Source organism: Triticum dicoccoides, chromosome 3B (genome assembly GCF_002162155.2).
Source record: "Triticum dicoccoides isolate Atlit2015 ecotype Zavitan chromosome 3B, WEW_v2.0, whole genome shotgun sequence".
NCBI lineage: Eukaryota > Viridiplantae > Streptophyta > Magnoliopsida > Poales > Poaceae > Triticum > Triticum dicoccoides.
Genome location: NC_041385.1, coordinates 161,068,516 through 161,094,528, shown reverse-complemented (window position 1 = coordinate 161,094,528; position 26,013 = coordinate 161,068,516). Strand labels below are relative to the sequence as shown.

Below are 26,013 nucleotides of genomic sequence, written 5' to 3'. Positions count from 1 at the left end.
AGGCAGTATGGACTAGCATTACTTTGCTGTGTCCCGTCAACTTGCCAAACGACGAGAAGCTTGCAGGACAGGAGAAGCTTGCACGCAGTGGCTCGTGGGACAAGGAGAAACTTTTGACTAATGTAAGCTCTCCCTCGCTCAGGCGGTGGACATGCAACAGTTAATTCGGTGTCAGATTGCCAGAAGCATACACTATACTAGTACTATTATTGTTCGACCTCCCAAAGAGGCGAACAACCAAGCACAAAGTTTACTAGTACTAGTACTACTACTATAGTCTATAGAGGTATGTACTATACTACTAGGAACCAGATGGAGGAGCGTCTGCACTTTATTATATTTTTAAAATGTGATAAAGCAATCTTCAACACATTTGGTTCTCTTCGAGGGTTCTCGCATGTGATAATGGAAGTTGATTGCATGGAACACTCGCCACAATTCTCGCTTAATTCTGGCTCATATCCTATTACAAATAGGAGCGCTCGGTAATATTTCCTCTTTTTTTTGTTATTCAACATGTAAAAGGTCAGCAAACCTTGCAGCGCATCTTTGTGCAAACCGTGCTTGCTGCACTTTGAATGTGGCCGAGAGCTGGCTTGATGAAACACCTCGCTTCCTACTTCGTTTTTTGCGGGGTACCTCGCTTCCTAGTGACCAGTGTCTTGGATGATCATCCTAAGAATGTTTATATATGAATAAAGCTCTCTCATTTACCCGCAAAAAAGATTAAGCCATATTAACCGGAAAGAAGGGAGTATGGACTAGCACTACTTTTTGGTGTGTCCCGTCAACTCACAGAATGAGGAGAAGCTTGCAGGACAAGGTGAAGCTCACTTACGCCTTTTGACTAATGCAACCTACCCTTGCCTAGGCGGTGGACATGCATCAGTTCATTCAGTGTCAGATTGCCAGAGTCATACATTGTAGTACCCAACATGCGGAGTACTATCATTGTTCGACTTCACGAAGAGGCGAAGAGCCAAGCGCAAGGTTTAGTAGTACGAGTAGTACTACTACTAGAACTGCATGGTGGAGCGTCTGTACTCTTATTTATTTTTAATCTCTAATAAAGTACACATTTATTTGGGAGAAGGGCGGAAAACGGCAGCCCAACATGTAATGATGATATCGATCAACCATGCTCGAATATATCTTGGCCTCCATGCGAGCCCGTCTGTGTGTTCTCACTCCTCGTCTCTCTCAAGGAACGGCAGGTTGGCCATTTTGCCCTCAATTGAGATCAGTTTGCTCACACTTCGGTCCCACATGTCAGTGATATGCCAAGAGGAGGTGCGTTGACCGACTGGCCATACGCGTACTTGGTTTTGCACCTTCATACTACTCCTCCCTCCGTCACAGTTTACAGGACGCACTTCATTACGATGCATTTCTCTCAATGCATTTCCACCACCAGAGAGACTTTAGACGCGTTTGGTTTAATGCTCAATTAATTAGGGCGTCGTAACCGCAATCAAGTCCACAATTTTCTCTCAATGTACTACGGAGTGGAGTAAGTGCATGCATGTGTGTACCCGGGGTGGAAGCACTGCATGCATGTGTGTACACATTATTTCCTCTAGTAATAGTCAGCGTGCTATAACTACCAATGCTATTTTTCAGGCCGATCGCTAGTCGCCTTGGTCCCAGAGATTTTTTCTTTTTTTGAAGCGCGCTTTATAAAAAGTGACGGATGGAGTAGTATGAGCGGATTCAAAGAAGAGTGTATTGGTGGTTGCTTCTTCCGAGCAACTTACAGTGGGAAAGGTGGGGCTTATGATTTGACTGCTCATTACTCACTATTAATATGATGCAACGACCGGGCTGAGTCTCCCATGCGGTTGTGCACTACTCCCTCGGTTCTTAAATATACTCTGGAGTATTTGTCTTTCTAGAGATTTCAACGAGTGACTACTCAAATATTTGTCTTTTTAGATATTCAAATGGACTACTACATACAGATGTATATAGACATATTGTAGAGTTTAGATTCACTCATTTTGCTCCATATGTAGTCACTTGTTGAAATCTCTAGAAAGACAAATATTTAGGAACGGAGGGAGTACACATACAAAGCAAAATCAGTGAATCTACACTCTAAAATATGCCCATTTGAAATTTGTAAAAAGATAAATATTTAGGGACGAAGGAGTATAATTTTGTGCATGGCACATGGACCCGGATGCTGAAGAGGCTTCTGGCAATGCTATCAAGCTTCTAGCATTTCTTTACATAATTGACGTACTATACAAATAATTTTCCAACGACATGAAATTGTACAATGGTGTGAGCTTTCAGCTTTTGTTTTGTGTGTCTTGCCATCGATGCTCTTTCGGAAACAATAAAATAACTTCCTTGCTAATGCATTTCAATTATTAGCAAATCAGAACTAATATTTACATCACAAATGAAGACAAAGTTGTGAGAAGGTGTTAAATTAAAATTGATCCATGCTTTCATTGGCAGCAACGTCCCCCCCAGCTCTGTCTAAATCAACAAGGCATGCATGTTGGGAAAAAAGTAGTTGTCTGGAGCATGCAACATTCTGATCATTTTGTGTAGTTCCACTAAAATAGAGCTGAGCATCCCTGTTCCAAAGATATTAAGTGTGATTATGATAATAGAGGACTGCAGATGAAACAATAAACACACAAATAGAAGCCGGTCACCTTTGCAGTCTCTCTTAAGACTAACTAGTTGGAGAAGATTAGGCTCGGAGTTGGATCAGGAGGATAGAGCAAAACCAATCTCACTTTGTGTAGTCGCACTGAAATGTAGAGACGTTGCCCGTGTGACATTTAGTACAACTGCACAAAACACTCTTAAGAAAAAGGTGATTTGTGAAGTTCACCAAAAGGTCACAATAGCAACAAGGTGAAATGGATAGCCCTGTTTGCAAAAAAGAGGTAGAAAGGAAACAGTTACAGGCCAATAACAGTTGATGACACATGTGACAACAAAAAAGAATCATATTCCTTGTCCTAGGAAAAGATAACAACACAGTTGTGTTTGTCTAAGACAGTGTGAGGACGAGATTGCAATATGGAAAGTACGCCGGACGAGCTACATTTTGGGCAAAGAACTATGGAAGATCCACATGCAGCGACGTGGAAAGACAGGCAGTGGAGCAAGGCCGGAGGGGATACCTGGAGGTCGTCGGGATGTAACTAGGTGAGCGGCGGCGGGCAGAATCTGCCCATACTGCGGCAGTGAGCAGGTGGCGTAGGCCCTACCATGCCGAAGCTTGGTCAGAGAGAACGGCGTGTACCGCAGATCGGGACGTGCTGCCTCGACGCTGTCGAACGGAGAAACGATACACATCCTCCCTTTCCGCCGGCGGATGGGATGCAGCCGGATCAGTGACCAACGGTAAGAGAGAGAGAGAGAGAGAGAGAGAGAGAGAGAGAGAGAGAGGCCACCGTAGCCTTGTGTGAGATGCTCTGAAGAGAGACAAACCCAGACAGACAGGCTACATTGTATATAGTGGAGCGGATTACCTTTTTCTCCATAAAAATTGTTTTATATTTTGTGTGCGTGCCATTGAGCGATATAACTTTATTTAAAAATAATGCGCCAACTCATCAAGTCGAACTTTGTTTCGTGCACGCGTGGTACATGACCTCCGTAGGTAAACAACCACTACACGCGTTCAAATTAGCACGTGGGCTGCCATTTCGTACAGAAATGAGCTCCACCGTGTGCCCGCGCAGGTGTGTCTGGGCATGAAGCGTGAGTACGTGCACGGTGCACCTATTCTCTTCTTGTATACGTACACCACCTACGTGGGGTTGTGTGAGAGAGATACAAACATAGAGAGATATAGTGTGTGGGTTCATGAGAGTTTTTTTGGGGGGTCAATCAAAAAATGTAACATATGCAATGTGTGTGAAATAGAGTCCTGGATATATCATATATATAGAGGGGGCGATCTACGAGAAGAGAGTGGAGGTATCATCGGCTTGAGGTGTCCATAGAATTGAAGAGAAGGATGATGTGTGTGTGCGCGCGCGCGATCGATAAAGAGTGCCATCGAATTTGCGTGTGCCCACGTCAAAGATATAGAGTGGTTGGCCTACTGGAACGTGAGAGGGGACAAGTGCAGTTTGTCTCTGTGGCATGGATACCTACCTACACCGCTCGACTATCGGTGTGTGGTGGGGGGGAGGGAGGCCTAATTAACTACAGAGGTACAATGGCTGGTATATGTGTGGAGGAGGAGAGAGGCCTACCTCATGTATTAAGGGAGATCGATCAACATCCATGCATATGTGTAGGAGAGGAATAAGGTTGGAGAGAGACAAAGCTAGAGTGTTCGAGGGGGTGATAGTGGAGTTGCTTCTAACAAATGGTGGGAGAGTCTTGCTAGACAAACGGAGGGCACGCCTGCAATATCAATAAGAGAAGGGATGGCTACCTGTCTGTGCACGTGCGTGTGAGAGACGGGTCAGGAGGCATGCACGAATGATGAGGGGGGACGATATGGCTGTGGTAAGCAGACGTAACTACATAGGAAGATCAATCATCCTTTGTCAGAGAAAGGAGAGAAATAACTTGTGAGGTATGTCGATCGATGGGGGGGAGGGAATAGTTAAAGTCGACCTAGGTATATGTTGGGAGATCGATTGGTATACATGCATGTGTGTGTTAGAAGCAAATGAGGCACGGGGAGAAGGATAGAGAGAGAGAGAGAGGGATGCATCTAGGAGGTGGTTCGAGAGGCATACTATATCGAGGGGGAAGGAGTGTGCGAGTACGAGATCGATGAAAAGAGTGGTGGGAGTGAGGCGTGGACGATGATAAGAGAAGAGGGGAAGCTTGTGTTTGTGCTAGGCACACCTGGCTAGAGAGGCATATCGATCGATGTGTGCCTCCATAAAGAAGGAGCTGGGGGGCCTACACACACCATGGACGATGAACGACCTAAAGTGAAAAGACAAATTTGCGCGATGGAGCTAGAGAATGCTGAGGGAGGGTGAGAGGGATGCAGGCGTGTGCATGCACGAGAGAAAGTTAGCGCTAGCTACAAAGATAAGAGGATTGTGTGGGTGTAAAAGACGAATAGAGATCATACTTCATTATAAAAAGCGAACTCGGATATTTGAAGAATTTATCATAGTGTTTTAAAACCGACGCATGTGTGAATATATATAACGGTGATACACATGGTGTGGTTATGAACATGTTATACTACATATAATAAATTTTATCTCTACTCTTATAAAAAACAGAGTTGTTGATGATGGTGTGCCTGCCATCCTGCAATATAGGCCGTTCGATTTATATCTGACGGATAGGAAGGAAACTATGGCAATTTTTAAAAAATATACCCACACCCCTCTCCATATTTGCAAATTAGGCCTCCCCTTGATCATGTCGATGTTCTATGGAACGCATGGGCATATTGCTAGTGCTACGTATAATATATAGAACATTGATTATAATTTGGGCTAATGTGTGGCTTTTGCAGCTCAGGTCTAAATACTTGTCATAATGTAGGGGGCGGGGCACTATACTTTGTGTGATAAACACGGTGTACGTATGGAACATGGTTTAGATTATGAATATATAGTTAGTACATCAAATGTACTATTATTTGGAATAAACATCAAGTGTATTCAAAAAATAGAATTCAAGTTCATGTAGTACACATAGTTCATATCTATCTCTATAGTAATCATGTGATGTGTTATTAAGGTAATACATGAATGATGGTTGAAGTTGGCAACAATCATGGTTGCAGATTCTTATTGAAATAGAGAAACAAATTCAAATTCAGTTCGAGTTGCAGCGGTAGTATAGACATTGGAATGCACTAAAATGTTGGTATGAGTAGGTTACATGCATTATACAGCAAGCGAATTTTTTTAATTGGACATAACATGGATTCATACTCCCTCCTTCCATCTATATAGGGTGTAATGCGTTTTTTAAGACCGCCTTTGACTATTGACAAGATTAAATAGTACATGACATGCACAATCTGAAAATTATATCATTGAAAGCTCCTTTCACGGACGAATTTAACGGTGTGCTTTGTGTAAGTTGCATGTCATATATTATTGCTCTAATATTTGGTCAAAGTTAGCATCAAAAAGTGCATTAGGCCCTATATAGATGGAAGGAGGGAGTAGCTTTGAATAGCATTTGTATACTAAAACAGGGCAAGACTCTCTCTTTGTGTGGTATGAATAGTTTTATTTTTTCATTTTCTTTTTGGTTGAGGAAGTGCGAATTGATTTGGTATGTACAAGTACAATATTTCACGATAGGCTTGTCCCTAAAATTCAACCCGCGCCTTGCTATATCCCGAAAATTCAGATATCCAAAAACTGGCGCCTTCACAACCGGCGCATTGCTATTCCGAAATTACAACGAGCGCGAAAACTCCCACCAGCTGCCAAATCCCAACACGCAAAATCCCCCTTCTAACCCTAAGCCAAAAGGGCCGCTAGTTCAAATCGGTGGGGGTACTTTTGTAACACACCCTATATTTTGGACAAGCGCGTCCCTAAGTCATGGTTCACCCCCTCCCATCGCCTCCTTTTCGCCATTCGAAATCCCAGACTGCCATAACCTCTCCGCTCCAGCCGTGAAACCCCACCCTCCTCTGTCCACCACCTCACCACTACCCAGCGAGAGCCTCTTCCCCGACGATGTCGTCCACTACAACAGCTCGACGTCCCTCGTCCACCTCCCCGGATGAGGATCCGTCATCCATATCATCGTCCCGTCGGTTCAGCTGCCCCGTCCTCCACCTCCAAGGAGCTGCTCTGATGATCACCTAGTCTACTGCAGCTGCTCCATCCCCACAGCGTCGTCTTAACCTGCTCCACCGGAACCGCAACATCCTCACCGACTGCTTGGATGAAGCCATAGCCTACTCGGCGCCACCAAAGAGGTTGTACACTCATCACATCGCACCTTTTCCTTAACTCGATCTCCCGGCACCGACGGTGCTCCATCCCGCACCCCCATGGAGTGGCTACCTTGAAGCCGGCACCGCGGGCGACATCTCCATGGCGTCTCTCCCCCAGTGTGAGGCCCCTTCAGCGGCGGTGTCCATACCAGCCGGATCTGTTGCTGCTGCTCTGGCTCTCACTCGCTCGCGATGCTGCTGCTGCTGCTCCGGCTCTCGCTCGCCCAACTGTTGCTGCTCCGGCTCTCGCTCGCTCACTCACGCTGCTGCTGCTCTGCCTCTCGCTCGCGCTACTGCTTCTGCTCTCCCCCTCGCTCGTGCTGCTGCTCTGCTCCGATTTAGCTACACTTCAGTCGACTGAATCAACTTTTAGGTCAGTCGATTTTCAGGGGGTGGGGGGCTCGCCGGAGTTAAGGAAGAACCACCTGCAGCGGGGACGGGGGCTCCCCGGAGAGGTACCCCACTATCTATCTTAGGGTTCAGGGTGGGGGGGACCTAGAGGGTTGGCCGGGGCAGCGGCGGACCGGCGGTGGGGAGTTGTTTCGGGGCGGCGAGGCGGCACTGGGGCCGACGGCGAGGCTGGTGGTGGCTGGCGGCTCAGGGGGGTGCAGGTTGAAGATGAACTGCAGGCCCTGCCTAAACTACATGTCAAGTGCCTCTCTGCTACCATTGTGTTCAGTTTCGACAGTAACATTCAGATTCCACAGTAAATTTCATTTTCGACAGTTATGTTCAGAGTCAACAGTTTTTACATCATCTGTTGTAGTCAGGTGGTTTTTGGTGATGTAAATTTTACATCTATTTTACATCATCTATTGGAGATGCTATTAGAATCTCACTTGAGATTGATGATGTTTGTCTTGTGCTCCTTCAGCCTTGACGTCTTACGGCTCACCGGAGCTGCTCCAACGACAGATCAATCCATCACAACAGAGCAGTGCCCTAGACGCCGTCTACATATTCCTCAGATCTTCCTCCACACCTCCGACAGCCACCTCTGCCTCAACTGCTTCAGCGACCAACCCAATGATGCTGAGGTCGACACGGCTACGGCAAAGAGGTTGTACACTTGTTGCATCGCTTATTACTATACATTCATGTCGATCCATTAGGGCTATTTTGGTTCAACGGAAAAACATAGCAATAGGGAATTTTCCTATGGCACTCTACTATTCAATTATTCATGCATTTTGTTGAAAGGGATGAAGCAAAACATCCACCTGGACCTACTTTTCAAAATCCTATGCATGAAAACAAGACCAAGTGCATTAGTGGGAGAATAACATTCTAACTGTACACACTTTCATATGGTTTCACTTTATTTTGGCCATGTTTCTTTGCATTCCTCTACTCTTCCAATTCCCGTGAACCAAACACCCAAGTTGACAGAAATCCTATGTTTACAAATGCTCTATTTACCATGTGCATTCCTATCATATTTCGGTGTTTTTCCTATCCCTGCGTTTTTAGAATCATGCAAGCCAAATGAGCCCTTACAGAATTACTTCAGTTACAGGTAGGTGTCGAAGGGAACTTTGTGTGGTTTGTCCTGCTCCTGCCGCAACGTCGTCCACCTCACCTGAACTGCTCCATCAACAAAAGCATCCACCAAACCAGACATTACGACTCCTGACCGTCTTTCGCCGCCTCAGATCTCCTTTGCTGCCGCCGGCACCCACCTCAACGGCATCACCATCATTGACTCAGCAGATGAACCTGAGGAGTACACAGGTCCACAAGAGAGGTCGCACTCTTTTGTTTCCGCTTATGTTATGCATTTCTTAAAATTACCTGCTACTTTATCGTCTTGTTCACCTCTTGAACTCCAAGTCAGGTCCAAATTAATGTTCAAACTTGAGTTATAAATTAGTTGTGGGGCACATATCGAGGCAGCAACGAATAGTATCTCTGTCTAATATCCGGTTCACCTAGGGTATGCCTATGTTGTTCATCTTGGGTGGGAAACAAATAGTAAAGCAATCATCATCTGTCTTTTTATTAAATTAAAGCAATCATCAGCCTGCTATAATTATTTTTGGATCCATCCATTGATTGTTACCATCACTCTAAATTTCGGCATGCTCTCCTTACATAATCTCACCATATTTTTTTTGTATGCATGTCAGATATTGTACACAGTCATGTTGAACATGTAGAGAAAAAGAGAAGAGTTTTGCGTGGCAATACAATGTCATGCAGACATCGCTCCATGGTGGGTTTAATGGCAAACCCTCCTCCCTCTCCAGATTGTAATCCAGAGGAAGATATCTGTTCTGAGGTGGATTTAGACGCCGCTGACCACTCCTATTTTCCCCTCAATGTGTTTTCTCTACCTTGGCATGATGATGTTAGTCATATCATGCATATGTTGCCTTGCAGTGCCTACTTTTGACATCATATATGTCATCTGCTTAGTTTAGACATGTTCTGTAATGCCACCTGTTTAGTTTCTATATCATATATGGGAATTATGCAGTCCCATGTCTTTTAGCTAGCCATAATATATGTGAAATGTGCAATGCCATCATGTTTAACCAGGCATCATATATTTGAATGATATCTTTCCCATACTTTTCTTCATTACATTTCCATTTGTCAACATTGTTTGTACATTAAACTACTCTTCCTATGAACCAGTCATTTGGGTGGGAGATGGAAAAATCTGGAGTGAAAACAAGGCCTTCAGAGCAAACAGTGCTATCTGTCGAAGCAGATCTCTTGTTGGGTCCCGATAGCTCCTCAGAGATGGATTCAGAGACAGATGACCAGTCCTATTCCCCCACCAAGGTGTATGCTCTAACTTGGCACGATTATACTGCTCATATCATGCACATGGTGTCTTGCATTGCATAGTTTAGACATCATATACACAATATTCAACACGATGTTCTTAGTACAGACATCATAACGAATGCCCTCTGTTTAGCATATAAATCACATATGTGAATTAAATGATGCAATCCTGATTACTTAGATAACATATAGGTGAATTATGTCATGCGATCATGTTTAGTTATTCATCATATCTTTGAATTATGTTATGCTATGCTATCCAGTTTAGATAGATATCATATATGTGAAATTATGTCATGTTATCCGTTTTAGTTAAACAATATACATGTCAACTATTTCATCCCTCTTTTTTCTAGACTATCTATTGCATACTTATCATACAATGTCTGTATATTCAACTATGTTTCCTGTTTATCAGCCATTTGAATTGGAGCGGGTGATGCCAGTATCTAGCGGACTAAAAACACAGTCTTTAAATAAAACAGTGCTACCACTTGGTGGAGATAGCACCCCGGTTGTAAATGCACGAGAACCAGCCCTACCACACATAATCCAAACTCTCAAGATTATACCCCTACTGTGATGGACAGAGAACCAGCTTCACCCAATCTAACCCCAACCCCAGCAGATAGTTACCCAGTTCCTGTTGACACAACACCATCTCCACCACAGAGCTCCCAAACAAGAGTAGTTAGTAAGGCAGCTCCAGTGCCCAAAGGGCCAGTACTACCACGGCGAACCCCAACTCCACCAGTTAGTACGCCTATTCCTGTGGAGGAAGCACAACCAGCTAGTCATAGTTTAGCATCTATCGCATTTAATGTTGTTAAATCGTATGTGCGTATCTTCCCATCTTGGAAATATTATACTGAAGATGAAGGAAAATTCCAATTACAGGTGTTTGTCCAGGAGTTATATGTAAGTAATGTTATTCATGGCAATTACTTTGCTTTGTCCCATACATCCTACCTCCATGATGGTTATAATGCAGCAAATTTTCCCATTTTTCTCTATAGAGACGGACCGATTTGGAAAATTAAGATGACGTAACCTGTGCTAATACCTCTGCTGTCTTCAAGAATGCTTGGTGGCAGTATCGGAATTACCTGAAGAAAACATACTTCACCGGAAAAGAAACTCATCAAATTCCCTTATGTTCTCCTGAGACACATTTACTGGATGATGAATGGGAATGCCTTGTTCTGTACTGGTCCCGGTCCAAGAATGTGGTAAGGTCTATGAGCTCATTTTCTATTTTTAAGTACTATATTCTTGCGTCTTACTATACTCTGTTCATGTAGAACAAGTGACTAAACCCGAAGAACAACTGTTCTAATTTAAGATTCCATTGTTATCATAGTTCAAAAAAGCGTAGGCGTTAATTGTGCATTTTGCCACCGCCTTGCGCTTTACTGACCAAAGCGCATGCTTATGCACAGTTATGCATAGATTAAGCGTAGTTATGCGCAATGCGTTTTGCCAACGCCTAGAGCCTAGGCGCGCTTAAGCGCTCGCTTAGGCGCGCCTTTTTTAACTATGATTGCTATCGTGCATACTGCTTTGCTCTTGTATCACTGTATTTACTCATACAAACTTATTTTTAAATTGAAGGATCCAATCAAAACTCCAATGGCACAACAGGTATGTTCACACATGTTTGTTTAACAGGTTTTCTCTTATCAATAGCTCTATTGATTTCAATTTCAATTGTGTATACAGTTGACTTCTTATATCATGCACATTACTAGCATCACAACAGAGCCAATAGTGTTGTTGTACATGTAGACCCGTGGTACCCATCTGAAATCTTGTTGTGTCGTGTAGTTTCACATGCTTTGTATTCTTTCACTGCTGCTTTGTCTTGAACTGATATGATTTGAACCATGTCTCTATTTTGACTAGTACGATGCCCGTGCGTTGCCACGGGCTTCTTAAAATTTATATCGGTTGCATATATAAACATGTCAAATTTGACATGTAAAAAAAACCTTTAGCATAGGTTAATAACTGAAACTGACTCCACTTGCAATGTATTTCGATAAAGAATGAAATGAAATTCGACGACATAGCTATCATATATGCACAAAAAGTAGAAAAGGTGGCACAAAAACACAGAACCCTTTATTGTGCACTTCATTACAAATGATAGATAGCACATGGAACCCTTTATTATCCATTAAGTAAATATAACACATGGAGGATTTTGTACTCTTAAAATGAATGTTTCAAGATGCTACAACCAAAAACTTGATTGCATTACGAAATTGTCTAACAAATTATTACATATGAAATTAGGCACTTGGGAGTTTAGAATTTAGGTACTACTGCAGCAAAACACATGTCCCATGGCAACACAAAATATTTTAAGCTTCCCCATCTATTATTCATAGCTCAAAAGATTTTGGACAAACCATGTCTACTTTTCTTGGCTCAAATTGATTGAGACCCCACCAACTGCACTCAACTTCTAAGATATTTCTTATTTAATGTCCATGAAAGCAATCATCCAGTAAGGTCGTTGGTGATTGTAAGTGATATTTATAATTACTTGATATTTTCATATACAATATCTAAATAATAAACTATAATCATTATCCTCCATTTACCACCCCCTCAACTAAGGTGCAACTGCATCCCTCTAATTAGAAACACAACAGTAAAGTATTAATCCAACAATAATGAAGAACGTGATAATCTATCAATTGGTTCTGCGGCATGGTAACCACTCCGATAACTATTGCACATAACTTTGGACTTTCTCTATTCATGACAAAATATCAACTCCCAAGGCAATGCTAGGAGTGCCTATTTCTTATGGATGTCACAACTGTTGTAATATGACTTGCCGACACGATTGTATTTTCATAGAGCCAGACAAAATAAATACAAATAATTAGAGGCCTGGATATCAAACATTAGATAGCCCCATAAAAATTGCATACATGTAATCCTTGTAAATATTTTGCTTCTAATAATACATGTTTCAGACATCTAGTAGCAAATATTGAGTCTCAATAGCAAAGATCAAACACATGCTTCCCCGTCTGAGGTATAAATATGTGTAATTTCTTAATTGGTACGCTTTCAAAATCTTCTAGCTCATAACACCATAATTCCAGTGATTTTGCCACACATTTTGTTGGAACATATACATAAGCACTTCTTCACCCTACAATATATTGTTGGGGATCAAACTGAAAAGCGAAACATACGCCTTTTCACAAAAATTGTAAAATTGACGAGACTAAAAAAATGAATACCACCTAGTAGAAACAAATCGGACATGTAAATACCTGAGCAAAGGACATACATGAAAACCAATAAAAATCCAAAGAGTAGGGGCTTTAACGCTCCAATCATTATTCTGGTGTCTTGCATTAGGCATGCTGCTGTAGTGTGAGACTGTCACATTTTTCTAGGCTGCTCCTAGCTGATTTACCCAGGATGCCCCTGTTGTTTATGTTCGTTGAAACTGATTCTGCAATCTCCAAAACTAAATTATTATCAGGTTAAGCAGTTGTAACTTCAAGTTTAGAAGATCAACAATGCTAAGTTTTTTGCTCCTGTATTGCAGGAGATGCTGCAAAAATGAACCAATGCAACTTAAATAAAGCAATTAAGGATCTCAATCATCTCAAACTAAGTAAAGTTTAGATGAAGCAAACTTTCCCAACCATGGATCTTATAGGTCAAGAAGCCTTGCTCATGTCCACCTGCGGTGCCCCACTCACGACCTCACCTGGTGGTTGGTGCCATTGTAGTCACGAGAAACCACCATCACACACAACTTCTGATCTAATTAATCAGAGTGCTCTTTCTCATCTAGATGAAGAATCTCTTTCCCTCAAAATAAAATGTACGAACTCTCGACGCACAAGAAAACCAAAGGCACAGACAGACACAATTTCTTCCCTGTCAATTGAAGCTCGGTAGAAGATGCTACCTTCAACCAATCTATTAGGGCAACTCCAACGCACCACCCCGTCCGGTCCGTGTCTTCCCGTTTGGGCCCAAACGAACAGACCGCACGACCCAACATGTGACCGCATCCGCATTTTCTGTCCATTTCGCGTCCGGGCCGCCCCATTTCCGACTCAAACTTACGCCCAGTTTGCGCCCACACGGACGTCGAACGGACGCTCACGTGCCCGCTCCGCGTCCGTCTTGGGCCCGTGTGGCAGCCGCCCACTGTCGGTGTCAAAACCGGCGGATCTCGGGTAGGGGGTCCCGATTTTGTGCGTCTTAGGCTGATGGTAACAGGAAGCAAGGGACACAATGTTTACCCAGGTTCGGGCCCTCTCGATGGAGGCAAAACCATACTTCCTGCTTGATTAATATTGAAGATATGTGGAATACAAGAGTAGATCTACCACGAGATCATAGAGGCTAAACCCTAAGAGCTAGCCTATGATGGTACGATTGTAATTGTGATCAGCCTTCTAAGGACCATGCTCTCTGGTTTATATAGACACTGGAGAGCTAGGGTTTACATCGAGTCGGTTTACAAGGAAGGAAACATAATATCCGGATCGCCAAGCTTGTCTTCCACGCAAAGGAGAGTCCCATCCGGACACGAGGCGAAGTCTTGAGTCTTGTATCTTGACGCTTCTATAGTCCGGACGATGTATATAGTCCGGCTGTCCGGATACCCCCTTATCCAGGACTCCCTCAGTGGCCCCTGAACCAGGCTTCAATGACGATGAGTCCGGCGCGCAGTCTTGTCTTCGGCATTGCAAGGCGGCTTCCTCCTCCGAATACTCCAAGGTTCCCATCATGACGAACAGTGTTCGACATCTTCATCAATGTTGTACTCCTTGGCTTCAGTGTATCAATAATGATCATTTCCACGTGTCGAGCGAATGTGAGGAGTCGAGGCATTTTTGCATTTGCCACCCTCGGCCCTTCGGGCTAGCCGTCTATTTGAAGAGACGGGGATTCCTAGATCCAAACCTCACTCTCCCTCCTCGAGCAAGCATCCAACAAAGCGCCCAGAAAAAAACCATTCGAGCATGGCCAGTCGTCGCAACTCTTCTGCTCGCTCCCCCTGCCCCAAGCCGGGAGACTGGGGAGAGTGTTCAGTTTCTCATGGCCGTTTGATAAAGTTACAAACTCAAGGGCTCCTCCCGCCGGCATTCATGGTCCCTGTTCAAGCCGGAGTTGCCACCTATAACGGCGGAGAACAAGCGGAGAGATCCCCCCAATCCATCTCCAGAGGAGCGAATATGCTTAATTCCGCATCTGTTAAGGGGCTTCGGGTTTCCTATCCATCCATTCCTTCATGGGCTTCTGGAGTTCTACGGGCTCCAGTTGCACAGTCTTACCCCAGCCTCCATACTGCATATAGCAGGGTACGTCGCCCTTTGCGAGCTATTTCTAGGTTGTGAGGCTCATTTCAGATTGTGGAAGAAGTTGTTCTGCCTTGTCCCCCGCAACTAGGGAGAATACCTATGTCAAGTGGGCGGGGCCGAAGTATGGCATATTGCTGAGACCGGATACCTGTCCGGTACTCCCAAGAAGGCTCCAAACAACTGGGCTTCAGAGTGGTTTTATATTGACGACGCTCCTCTTTCGGATCCAATCCGGACAGGACTCCCCAAGTTCAGTAACTCTCCGCCGAGGGCGCGTCTAAGTTGGCGCCCCCGAGGCCCCCAAGAAGAGGATTCCAGGGAAGTACATTTCCTGATGAATATGATAAAGTTACTGGCCCAATCCGGACTGACGATAGTCAAGGTGATGGCAATATGTATAATGCAGGGAGTAAAACCGCTTCAATATCGGAGCAATCCCATGTGGCACTACAACGGGACAGACGATGCCACCCGCTGCGGCCGTAAGGGTCCGGACTCCCCCACCGCTCTGGCAAGGATACTGTCCGACCTGTACAAAGGAGAAGAGGAGGAATTCCTCCATATCAAACCGCGAGACGGATTCTCCATGTACAATCCCCCAAACTGGGTAAGTCGTCATTTATTTTATCGCTTCACTTAATGTGGCGTTCTTTGCTAAAGTTACCTACGTCGATATTTCCAAGCAGGAACTGAGGAGGGACGTGGAAGGAATCACCAGCCCTTCTCCGTAGCCAGAGGACCCCGAAAGGGCCCTGGATCCAGGATTCGAAGAAGACCCAGATGCGGCCGTGGAGCTTGTTGACGGGATATTTTATCGGACGAGCCGTGATGGCGCCCCAGTGGCTATTACCGCCGGTTATCCCGGACTGTTACCTTCGTCGCGTGTAAGCCAAGCCGAAAACTCGATCCTTCGAAGAGAATTCTTTCCTGATGTCACACCTTATCCCTGATATGTCGTGCTTTTACAGAAGCGACGTTCGGAGCGCAGGGCCGAGCCCCTAGGGACCCGTCAGCCACAGCCGTCCGGATTGGGCAGGCTCTAGAGGAAAGCGATTAGAGCCGACATGCCTCTACACAGGTAAGAAAACAACCTGTCATGCAATTTTGTTGTCGTTTGAAGTATAACAGCGCCCTTCGTACATTTTGGCATGAAGAGGAGTATCCGGACTGTATCCGGAGATCCTGCCAACCACGCCTCCACCAGTCGGGCTCCAAGACCAACATCGAGAGAGGAGGCGGACGTAGGGCCGATGCCGCATAGTCCTCCGACAAAGGACACAGATATGCTCTCCGCCACCAATTCGGAGATAGAGAGCGCCATGGATCATCGGCGTCGACAAGAGGCGTTTAATGCCTTCAATTCGGGAGACACATACATCCGAGCTACTCAAAGCGGACTCGCCCAGGCGACAGTCCAGTATACCAAAGATATACGGGTAAGAAAGCTTGATGAGCATATATATAGTAGTAGCCCCTGAGACTTGAAATGGTTGAAACAACAGTTTTAAGTATCAATTCATGCGCATGTTCTTGTTGATAAGAATGAGCAATTGGCTCGGGAGCTAGAGGAGTGCAAGACTCAACTGAGGGCCACAGTTGCCAAGCTAGAGGAATCCCAGAAGGCCTCGTGTGGTAATATTTATCTGAATTATATGAAAATGCACCAGTTGGCAACCGGCTTGTATGACAAATTTAACAGAGAGTTCTGTAGATAACCCCGGAGTAAATCCAGAGGGAGGCGGGGAGGACGAGTCGCATCTCCAGAGGCAACTAAAGGCCGGCGAGCGCATCCTGACGCAAGTGAGGCATGATAAGAATATGCTCCAAGATGCCAATGTTCGGCTGGACGTGGAATTGAAAGACATCCGCGCACAGCTGGCGGACTCCGTGAAGGAGAACAAAAGGCTTCGCCGCGGCATTTATTGTAAGTGCCTAAACGAACTGTAGTATAGTTCGGCGAGGAAGCATATTGAAAAAGTTATGGTTGCAGGAATGTTGACGGGTTGCCCTGAGGAGGAGATGCCCGCATCTGCAGGTGATTTACTACAGGACCTCTCACAACTGCACGAGCGAGCTCGGTAGGTGATGCAGGGCATTGCGCGGTCTTTGTGGCCATCAAGCTCCCTGCCAAAGGGCATGGGGGGCTTGTGGACATGCTTCAGGGAGCACAGCAGCGCTTCCGTTTGTGGAAGATATCCGCCTGCCGGCAAGGTGCAAGAGAAGCATGGGCGATGGTGAAGACGCGCTACACCAAGCTGGACCCGAACCATATGGCCGAAGTTGGACCGGCCGGGCCAGATGGGCAATAAATTCCCGTGAGTCTGGTATATAACCAGGCGGCGTTAGCCGCAAAGTATTCTCAACAGGATTGTAAGTTAGATAGCCTGTTGGATGGTATAGAGGATGAATATAATCAGTCCAAATGACTGTGTAATTCGATGGACATAAGTAGCCCCTAGACGGATTTAAAATCATTTGTCATGGCGGACCTTTTCGCTTCAGCCCCCGGATCCTAAAGTCCGGGGTGTGTCCGAATACCCGCTCGGTTATATAAAACTGAAGTATGCATGGAGACCAGGCGCAGGGGTCATAAGTGCTTGAACAGACAAGTACCCAACTAGTTATGTTATATTGCATGGTTAGCAAGAAACATCTTCCAGGAAGAATAGTTCCGTTAAGGGTTCCTTTCCCTGGGTAAGCATGTGTCAAGGCACATGTCCGGACTGCGAACCAAAGCGCAGGATACAAAACTTCTGGGGATTAATGTTATAATAAACGAGGACATCTTTTGTTCACGGACCGAATATTCTCTTAAGGAAACTAGCTTTCGGCTTCACCCAGTCTGAGGTACACATCCGGCTCAACCGACAGTAACAATCGCAGAGGTGCTCCCCTTATGCCCTAGCCGAATTAACGGAAACATAGGGCATAAACACAGGAGCCAAGCAACCCAGCTTGGCCATGTCTTAAGTCATATCGATGCATATAATGGTGAAGAAAAGGCACACATGGAAAAAAACGCATGTGTGATGGGCAAGAAGCCCTTAAAGTAATTTATATTAAGCTTCCGTATAGGAAGCCCCGAGGTAAAGTTTACACACCTAGTGCGGTCGGAGTAATCCGGGAATCCGCACTGTATGAAATACTTGTGTGAAAAGAAGGAGATCGAGAAAGGGAAAAGGGAGGGAGCATAATTGAAAAGGGAGGGTTAAGGAGACGAATACTAAGTTCGGCGCTAGGCGTAGAATCTCCGGAGTCTGGCCGCGTTTCAAGGGTTCGACTCGAGTATGTTATCGGATGCATTACGTAAGCGGTACGCTCCTTCAGTGAGAACTTTGTCGATGATGAAGGGGCCTTCCCACTTGGGTTTGAGCTTGTCCTTCTTCTTCTCTGGTAAGCGTAGAACGAGTTCGCCAATATTATAAGTTTTGGCCCGCACTTCTCTGCTTTGGTATCGTCGAGCCTGTTGCTAATAGAATGCAGAACGGGCCTTAGCGACATCGCGCTCCTCCTCCAGGGCATCCAAATTATCCCGCTGATCTAACTCGGCTTCCTTCTCTTCGTACATGCGTACGCGTGGCGAATCATGTATTATGTCACATGGTAGTACTGCTTCCGCGTCGTACACCATAAAAAGGGTGTGTATCCGGTGGTGCGATTCAGCGTGGTCCGCAGCCCCCAGAGTACGGAGTCGAGCTCCTCGAACCACTGAGTATCCAACTCTGTCAAGGATCGCACTAGTCTGGGTTTGATGCCGCTCATAATAAGACCGTTTGCCCGTTCGACCTGGCCATTTGTTTGAGGATGGTAGACGAAAGCATAATCGAGCTTAATGCCCATTTTGCCGCACCAAGATTTCACCTCATCGGCCATGAAATTCGAGCCATTATCGGTGATGATGCTGTGGGGGACACCGTATCGGTGTACAACCCCGGATATAAAGTCTATAACTGGTCCGGATTCGGCCGTTTTCACTCGTTTGGCTTCTATCCATTTGGTGAACTTGTCAACCATGACCAATAAGTATTTTTTCTTATGGCTTCCCCCTTTAAGGGGTCCAACCATATCCAACCCCCAGACCACGAAGGGCCAAGTTATGGGGATTGTTTGGAGAGCGGTAGGGGGCATATGGCTCTGATTGGCGAAGAGCTGGCAACCGACGCAGTGTTGGACAAGGTCCTGTGTGTCTGCTCGGGCCGTCGGCCAATAGAAACCTGTATGGAAGGCCTTGCTGACTAGTGCTCGAGCCGCAGCGTGGTGCCCGCCCAGTCCGGCGTGGATTTCAGTCAGGAGATGCCGCCCTTCCTCTTCGAAGATGCACCTTTGGAGCACTCCGGTAATACTTTTCTTATAGAGTTCTCCTTCATGGACTTTGTAAGCTTTAGAGCACCGGACAATGCAGCGTGCTTCATTTTGATCTTCAAGGAGCTCCTGCCTATTTACGTAGGCCAAGAAAGGCTCAGTCCACGAGGCGATAAGAGCCATTATTTCGTGGGCTGATGATGTTATTTCGGTGGTAGAACCTCCGACTATGTCTGATAGTTCAGAATCTGGGGATGTATTCGGATCCGTGCTGGTATTGCCGGACTCCCCTTCCTATACCACGGATGGCTTGAACAGCCTTTCCAGGAATATGTTAGGTGGGACGGGGTCACGTTTAGTGCCGATGCGTGCAAGGACATCTACAGCTTGATTGTTTTCTCGAGCCACATGGTGGAATTCGAGCCCCTCGAACCGAACTGACATTTTAAGGATGGCATTGCGATAGGCCGCCATTTTCGGATCCTTGGCATCAAAGTCTCCATTTATTTGTGATATTGCGAGGTTTGAATCCCCGCGCACCTCTAGGCGTTGAATGCCCATAGGGACTGCCATCCGGATACCGTGCAACAGAGCCTCGTATTCGGCTGCATTGTTGAAGTCTGTGTATAATATTTGGAGGACGTACTGGACCGTGTCCCCGGTGGGAGAAGTCAGGACTACACCTGCTCCCAATCCGGCCAGCATTTTAGAGCCGTCAAAGTGCATGATCCAGTTAGAGTACGCGCCGTACTCTTTAGGGAGTTCGGCTCCCGTCCATTCGGCGACAAAGTCAGCTAATACTTATGACTTGATAGCCCGCCAGGTCTTGTACGTTATGTCAAACGGAAGGAGTTCGATGGCCCATTTAGCAACCCGGCTCGTGGCATCGCGGTTATTCATTATATCGTTGAGTGGTACTTCGGAGGCCACCGTAATCGAACACTCTTGAAAGTAGTGCCGTAGCTTTCGGGATGCCATGAAGACTGCGTATGCAACTTTTTGATAGTGTGGGTATCAAGATTTGCATGGGGTGAGGACCGTGGATACGTAATAAACCGGCTTCTGTAGCGGGAATTTGTATCCGTCAACCTCTCGTTCGATGACGAGTGCTGCGCTGACAACTTGATGTGTTGCATCTATGTACAGCAGCATAGGTTCGCCGATAGTTGGTGCTGTTAGGACTGGATTACTGGCCAATAAGGTCTTTATTTCATCTAGTCCGGCCATGGCTGCATCCGTCCACACGAAGTGTTCGGTGCGCCGAAGGAGGCGATGAAGAGGCAATGCCTTTTCTCCTAACCTGGAGATAAAGCGGCTCAAAGCAGCCACGCATCCAGCTAATTTCTGGATGTGTTTGAGGTCTGTTGGTATAGCCAACTGTGACAAAGCTCGGATTTTTGCCGGATTAGCTTCAATTCCTCTATTGGAAACGATGAAGCCCAGCAGCTTTCCAGAGGGGATGCCGAAAACGCATTTCTCCGGATTCAGCTTGATGTCGTATGTTCGTAAGTTGATGAACATAAGCCTCAAGTCATCAATTAGGGTTTCGACGTGTCTTGTTTTAGCGACTACGTCGTCCACATATGCCTCCACTGTTTTGCCGATTTGCTTTTCCAGGCATGTTTGAATCATGCGTTGATAGGTTGCTCTGGCATTCTTAAGCCTGAAAGGCATAGTGTTGAAGCAGAAAGGGCCGTATGGCGTTATGAAAGTTGTTACAGCTTGGTCGGACTCTGCCATCTTTATTTGATGGTATCCAGAGTATGCGTCGAGAAAACACAGCGAGTCGTGTCCGGCTGTGGCATCGATGATTTGATCGATGCGAGGGAGGGGAAAGGGATCCTTGGGGCAAGCCTTGTTAAGGTCTTTGAAGTCGACGCACAGGCGCCAGGATTTTTTCCTTCTTTGGTACCATTACCAGGTTCGCCAGCCAATCCGGATGTTTGATATCTCTGATGAATACGGCCTCAAGTAACTTGGCTAGCTCCTCCCCCATGGCTTGCCGTTTGGGCTCCGAAAATCGCCTTAGGGTCTGTTTAACAGGTTTGTATCCCTTTAGTATGTTAAGGCTGTGTTCGGCCAATCCACGTGGATGCCCGGCTTGTCCGATGGGTGCCAGGCGAAGATATCCCAATTCTCGCGTAAGAAGTCACGCAGTGCGGCGTCAATAGTGGGGTTCAACTATGTCCCAATGGAAGTTGTCTTCATGGGGTCCGTTGGGTGGACTTGGAATTTGACTATCTCATCTGTGGGTTTGAATGAGGTGGACTTGGGTCGCTTGTCGAGTATCACGTCGTCCCTGTCCACGGTGGCGCATAGCGTGGTTAATTCTTCTGCCGCTAGGGCTTTGGATAATGCTTCCAAGCCCAGCGCTGCGGTTTTGTTTTCGGCGCGGAGTGCAACGTCCGGATCACTAGCTAGAGTGATGATTCCATTGGGTCCGGGCATTTTAAGCTTCATGTACCCGTAAAGGGGTATGGCTTGAAAGCTCGCAAACGCGTCCCGCCCTAGAAGGGCATGATATCCGCTGTTGAAAGGAGCCACTTGGAATGTGATTTCTTCGGACCTGTAATTCTTTGGGGTGCTGAATACCACGTCGAGTGTGATTTTTCCCGCACACCGAGCCTCCCGACTAGGGATAATTCCCCTGAAGGTCGTGCCACTTTGTTCAATGCAGCTTTTGTCAATCTCCATCTTTTTGAGGGTTTCTTCATAGATTAGGTTCAATCCGCTTCCGCCGTCCATGAGTACTTTAGTGAGCCGAAAGCCATCCACTATTGGGCTGAGGACCAGAGCGGCCAGTGCCCAGATGGACTGGACTTGGGGTTCGTCACTGGCATTGAAGGTTATGGCAATGTCGTTCCATGGATTTACTTTTGCCACATGGCAAATTTCAACGGAGCTTCGATGCGCTTGCTTGCGCCTATTGTTTGAGGCGAAGGTCTCGAAGACTGTCAGCACTGTATTGCGTTCTTTGGCGGGATGTGGTTCTACTTTATGGCTCTCGAGGAGATCCTCGCCACTCTTAGCTACCTGCCGGAGTATCCAACATGCTCTAAGGTTCTGGGTCGGTGTAGCGTCTAGAGTGCTGTGAAGCTTACACGGCCCGTTGAGCCATCCTTCCAATACGATTCCACGCCCTGGGGCAGGCTTTGGTTTCTTGGGAATTGAGTTGGTCGACTTACGAGAGTTCGGCCGTTTAGTTCGGACAAAGGTTCCGGTGAGGGTCGTACTATCCCAAAATTCTGTCTGGGTTTTCCAGGCACTTTCTATCGCACAATACATTTGTACTATGGTTGCCAAGTCTGTAAGGTGCTCTATGTCACGGCGACTTATAGCATTAAAGAGTCCTTTGTTCGTGCAGTTTCTGCAGAAAAGAGAGACTACGTCCTCCTCGTGGCAGTCCTTGACCTTATTAAGAGCAAGGAGAAATCTGGCCCAGTAACGATGTACCGTCTCCTGGGGCTCCTGTCGGACACGGGAGAGGCGAATTAAGTCCGAGCGGGCGTCATTGGCTGAAGCCGGATTTTGATCCGATCTGACGCCCGGGGGCACGGGAAGTACCGAGCCTGACAGTTCAGGATCTGGAGCATTACCTAATCCCTTTGGCCCAGCGCCCAATTCTAAGTCCGGGACCTGGGTCATGTAGTCCTTTGGGTGGGTGTTTGGCTCACTGAATTCGGTGATCCGAACATAATTTGTCCTCAAAGTTGAGGGGCGACCCACGTGTGATTCCTCCACTACCGCTATCTCATGGGTGGCCGGCGGGGATCTAATGTCCCTCTGGTCGGGTTTAAGCCCAATCCGGTCATAGTCCGTAGCGACTCCCAAGGCGGCGATGCGATCCAAGAGCTCGTTAAGAGAGGAGAGCTCCATCGGATCCATCTGTTCAGAAAGCTCCGAACCAATGCGAAGGTTACGCGTGATGACCCGAGAGGCCATCGTCGGCGCGACAGCCGATGGGGCGGTCATAATGAAGCCGCCAAGCCGGAGAGTCTGGCCTACAGCCAGCACTCCCACAGAAGTGATATCGTCCTTGACAACGAGACGAGCCATCGAGCCCTTGCAGCGGCGACACAGAGGAACTCTCAATGAAAGCACCAATGTCAGTGTCAAAATCGGCGAATCTCGGATAGGGGGTCCCGATCTGTGCGTCTTAGGCTGATGGTAACAGGAAGCAAGGGACACAATGTTTACCCAGGTTCGGTCCCTCTCGATGGAGGCAAAACCCTACTTCCTGCTTGATTAATATTAAAGATATGTGGAATACAAGAGTAGATCTACCACAAGATCTTACAGGCTAAACCCTAAGAGCTATCCTATGATGGTATGATTGTAATTGTGATCGGCCTTCTAAGGACCATGCTCTCCGGTTTATATAGACACCGAAGAGCTAGGGTTTACATGGAGTCGGTTTACAAGGAAAGAAACATAATATCCGGAGCCGAAGTCTTGAGTCTTGTATCTTGACGCTTCTATAGTCCGGACGATGTATATAGTCCGGCTGTCCGGATACCCCTTATCCAGGACTCCCTCACCCACCTACCACCCACCGTCCACTTTTACGATGCACGCGCGGTTGGCCCCGCTTGTCAGCCACCCCGGCCGAGTGGTCGCCGTCCTTTTTAATGCGAAAGCCATGGACCGGTGGGGGTACACACTTCCACTTCCCCACTCCCGACAACACATGCCTCCTTGAAGACCGACACGCTTGGTTTCTCCAAACCCTAGCTCCACCTCGCCGCCGACCACACTGGATCTCCGGCTGCAAGGGCAGGAACGACCACAAGGCCGGCTCTTCCTTTGGTCGTCGTCGTCGTCGCTCCACCCCTCCACCTGCACCTCCAACACCCGCATTTCACATCGCGCCGCTGGCGGCCGGACCTCGCATGAGGCCATACGTGAAGGCAGAGATTTGCAAATGGGAATACCTCTCATAGTCATCAAGAAAATGATTGCATGAGATTAATTTTGAATTGGTAGAATACAAGTAATCCCTCCCAAGCCATGATGGATATCAGCTCGCCGCAACTTGGATCAGCGTCCGACGCATTCAAAGCAACATCAAGTTGAGAAGACAGTCACCTGTGTTCAATCATCCCCAGTCCCCGACCACACTTCCAGGACAAATGCCCTCATTATGGTGCTGCTAATCATGGCCAACGCTCATCTATTCATAGCCGTAGCTACTTGCATAAGTGTCACCCCCCTAATAAATGTCACCTCTGTTAACTACCTCCAAATAAGTTTTGTATCTTGTACGTCAGCTCTGTATTTTTCATAGCAGTGGGGAACAACTGGTTTCCTTTTCTAAGTGGTTACGCCAGTTATGTATTTCACAAGACAGCTTGCTTTAACGTTGAGTTTTCACATGCATTAACATATGTCAGTCATCTCTACTATCTAACGATACCAAAGGGAAGCAAGCCCGAGCACTAAATGTCTGCGCCCTAAGTTAGTATTGCTACTAAGATTGCATTTCTGTGCTTTGATGGCTTATTTCTTATGCGACAAATTTGAAACTGAAACAATTATTTGAGCAGACATAGAACAAGCCAAATTAGTTGTTCCCCAGTAATATGAAAAATTAACCTTTTCTCTAGCATTGGACATAGAATCAAGCGGTGAAGGTGAAAATGCACACCATATAGTCGAATTATTAAATCAAGAATAGAGAATGCATGTTAAAGGGACTCCAGTCTACACAAATCATGGAAAAGTTTCCTTCATTTCGCTAGTATCTTAGGCATGGATGCATGGTGATATGTACTAATACAAGCTGCAAAGCATGTGCCTAATAATTGGAAATCTGAAACAGCAGACACCTGAGTGTTAATGCAGAATAGCAAAAGATAAAAGAGCAGACGAGAAGGTGAAAATTCATGTCACCTTTTTGCTGAAAGCTACATCGTAGAGACCATCTGCAAGGTTTAGGCTACAAACAAACATAAAAAACCTGATGTATTCAAAATAACTTAGACCATAGAAAGCACGCAAACAACTTTAACTCTGAATATATGGTATGCGAGTGAGCACAACAACACCTCCTAGGGTCGCCACATGCCTTATCAAGTCTTGAGCTGAAGTGAATTTCCTTGCTAGCACAACCTTTTTTGTTCCCAAAAAATTCGGGTTTTGTCTAACACCGTATCGGATTGTGATATATGTGAAGCGAGATTTAGATCATTTAACACCACAATATCCCCAAGTAGCAGGCATATTATTAAGCTTCTGTACGAGTTTGCAAAGAAATTTTGTTGAAATATCTAGATTGTCTGAGCAGTAGTATTGACCTCAGATTGTCGGTTGTATATCTCAAACTGAAATTCAGATTTAAACACTTGCAGCAAACTACACAGAAAGTCTCTATCTCAAGAAGAATTGCTTACAATCAATTCCATTCTTTCTTATCCTTGTGTTAACAGATAGTATAGTTTCACTCAAAACTTACACGGTTTAAAAAATGATGCAACCACATGAAGGAAATTCTAGATATCTTACTGGCCTATCTTTGCAAAAGTGAATGACACCTGATCCGCAATTAAAGAAAACACTATACGATCGTCCACAACCTATACTAACGTGGGATAACTGTAGAAGAAATCAATGAACATAACTATATTTCTAAACTGTTAACAGAAGGATGCAAGGTAAGCA

At 46.0% G+C, this 26,013-nt stretch overlaps 1 long non-coding RNA gene across 3 annotated transcripts; it reads right to left on the bottom strand.

The window, feature by feature from the left end:
• Positions 1–12,590: 12,590 nt before the first annotated feature.
• On the bottom strand, positions 12,591–25,258 carry LOC119275335. Of its 3 annotated transcripts, none has more exons than XR_005135629.1 (3): positions 25,246–25,258; positions 13,000–13,184; positions 12,591–12,900 (listed from the first exon to the last, which is right to left on the bottom strand). It is a non-coding gene; the product is annotated as an uncharacterized LOC119275335 (long non-coding RNA). The 3 variants fall into 3 exon arrangements; XR_005135630.1 differs by having other exon boundaries at positions 12,591–12,875; XR_005135628.1 differs by having other exon boundaries at positions 12,591–13,184.
• Positions 25,259–26,013: the final 755 nt, after the last annotated feature.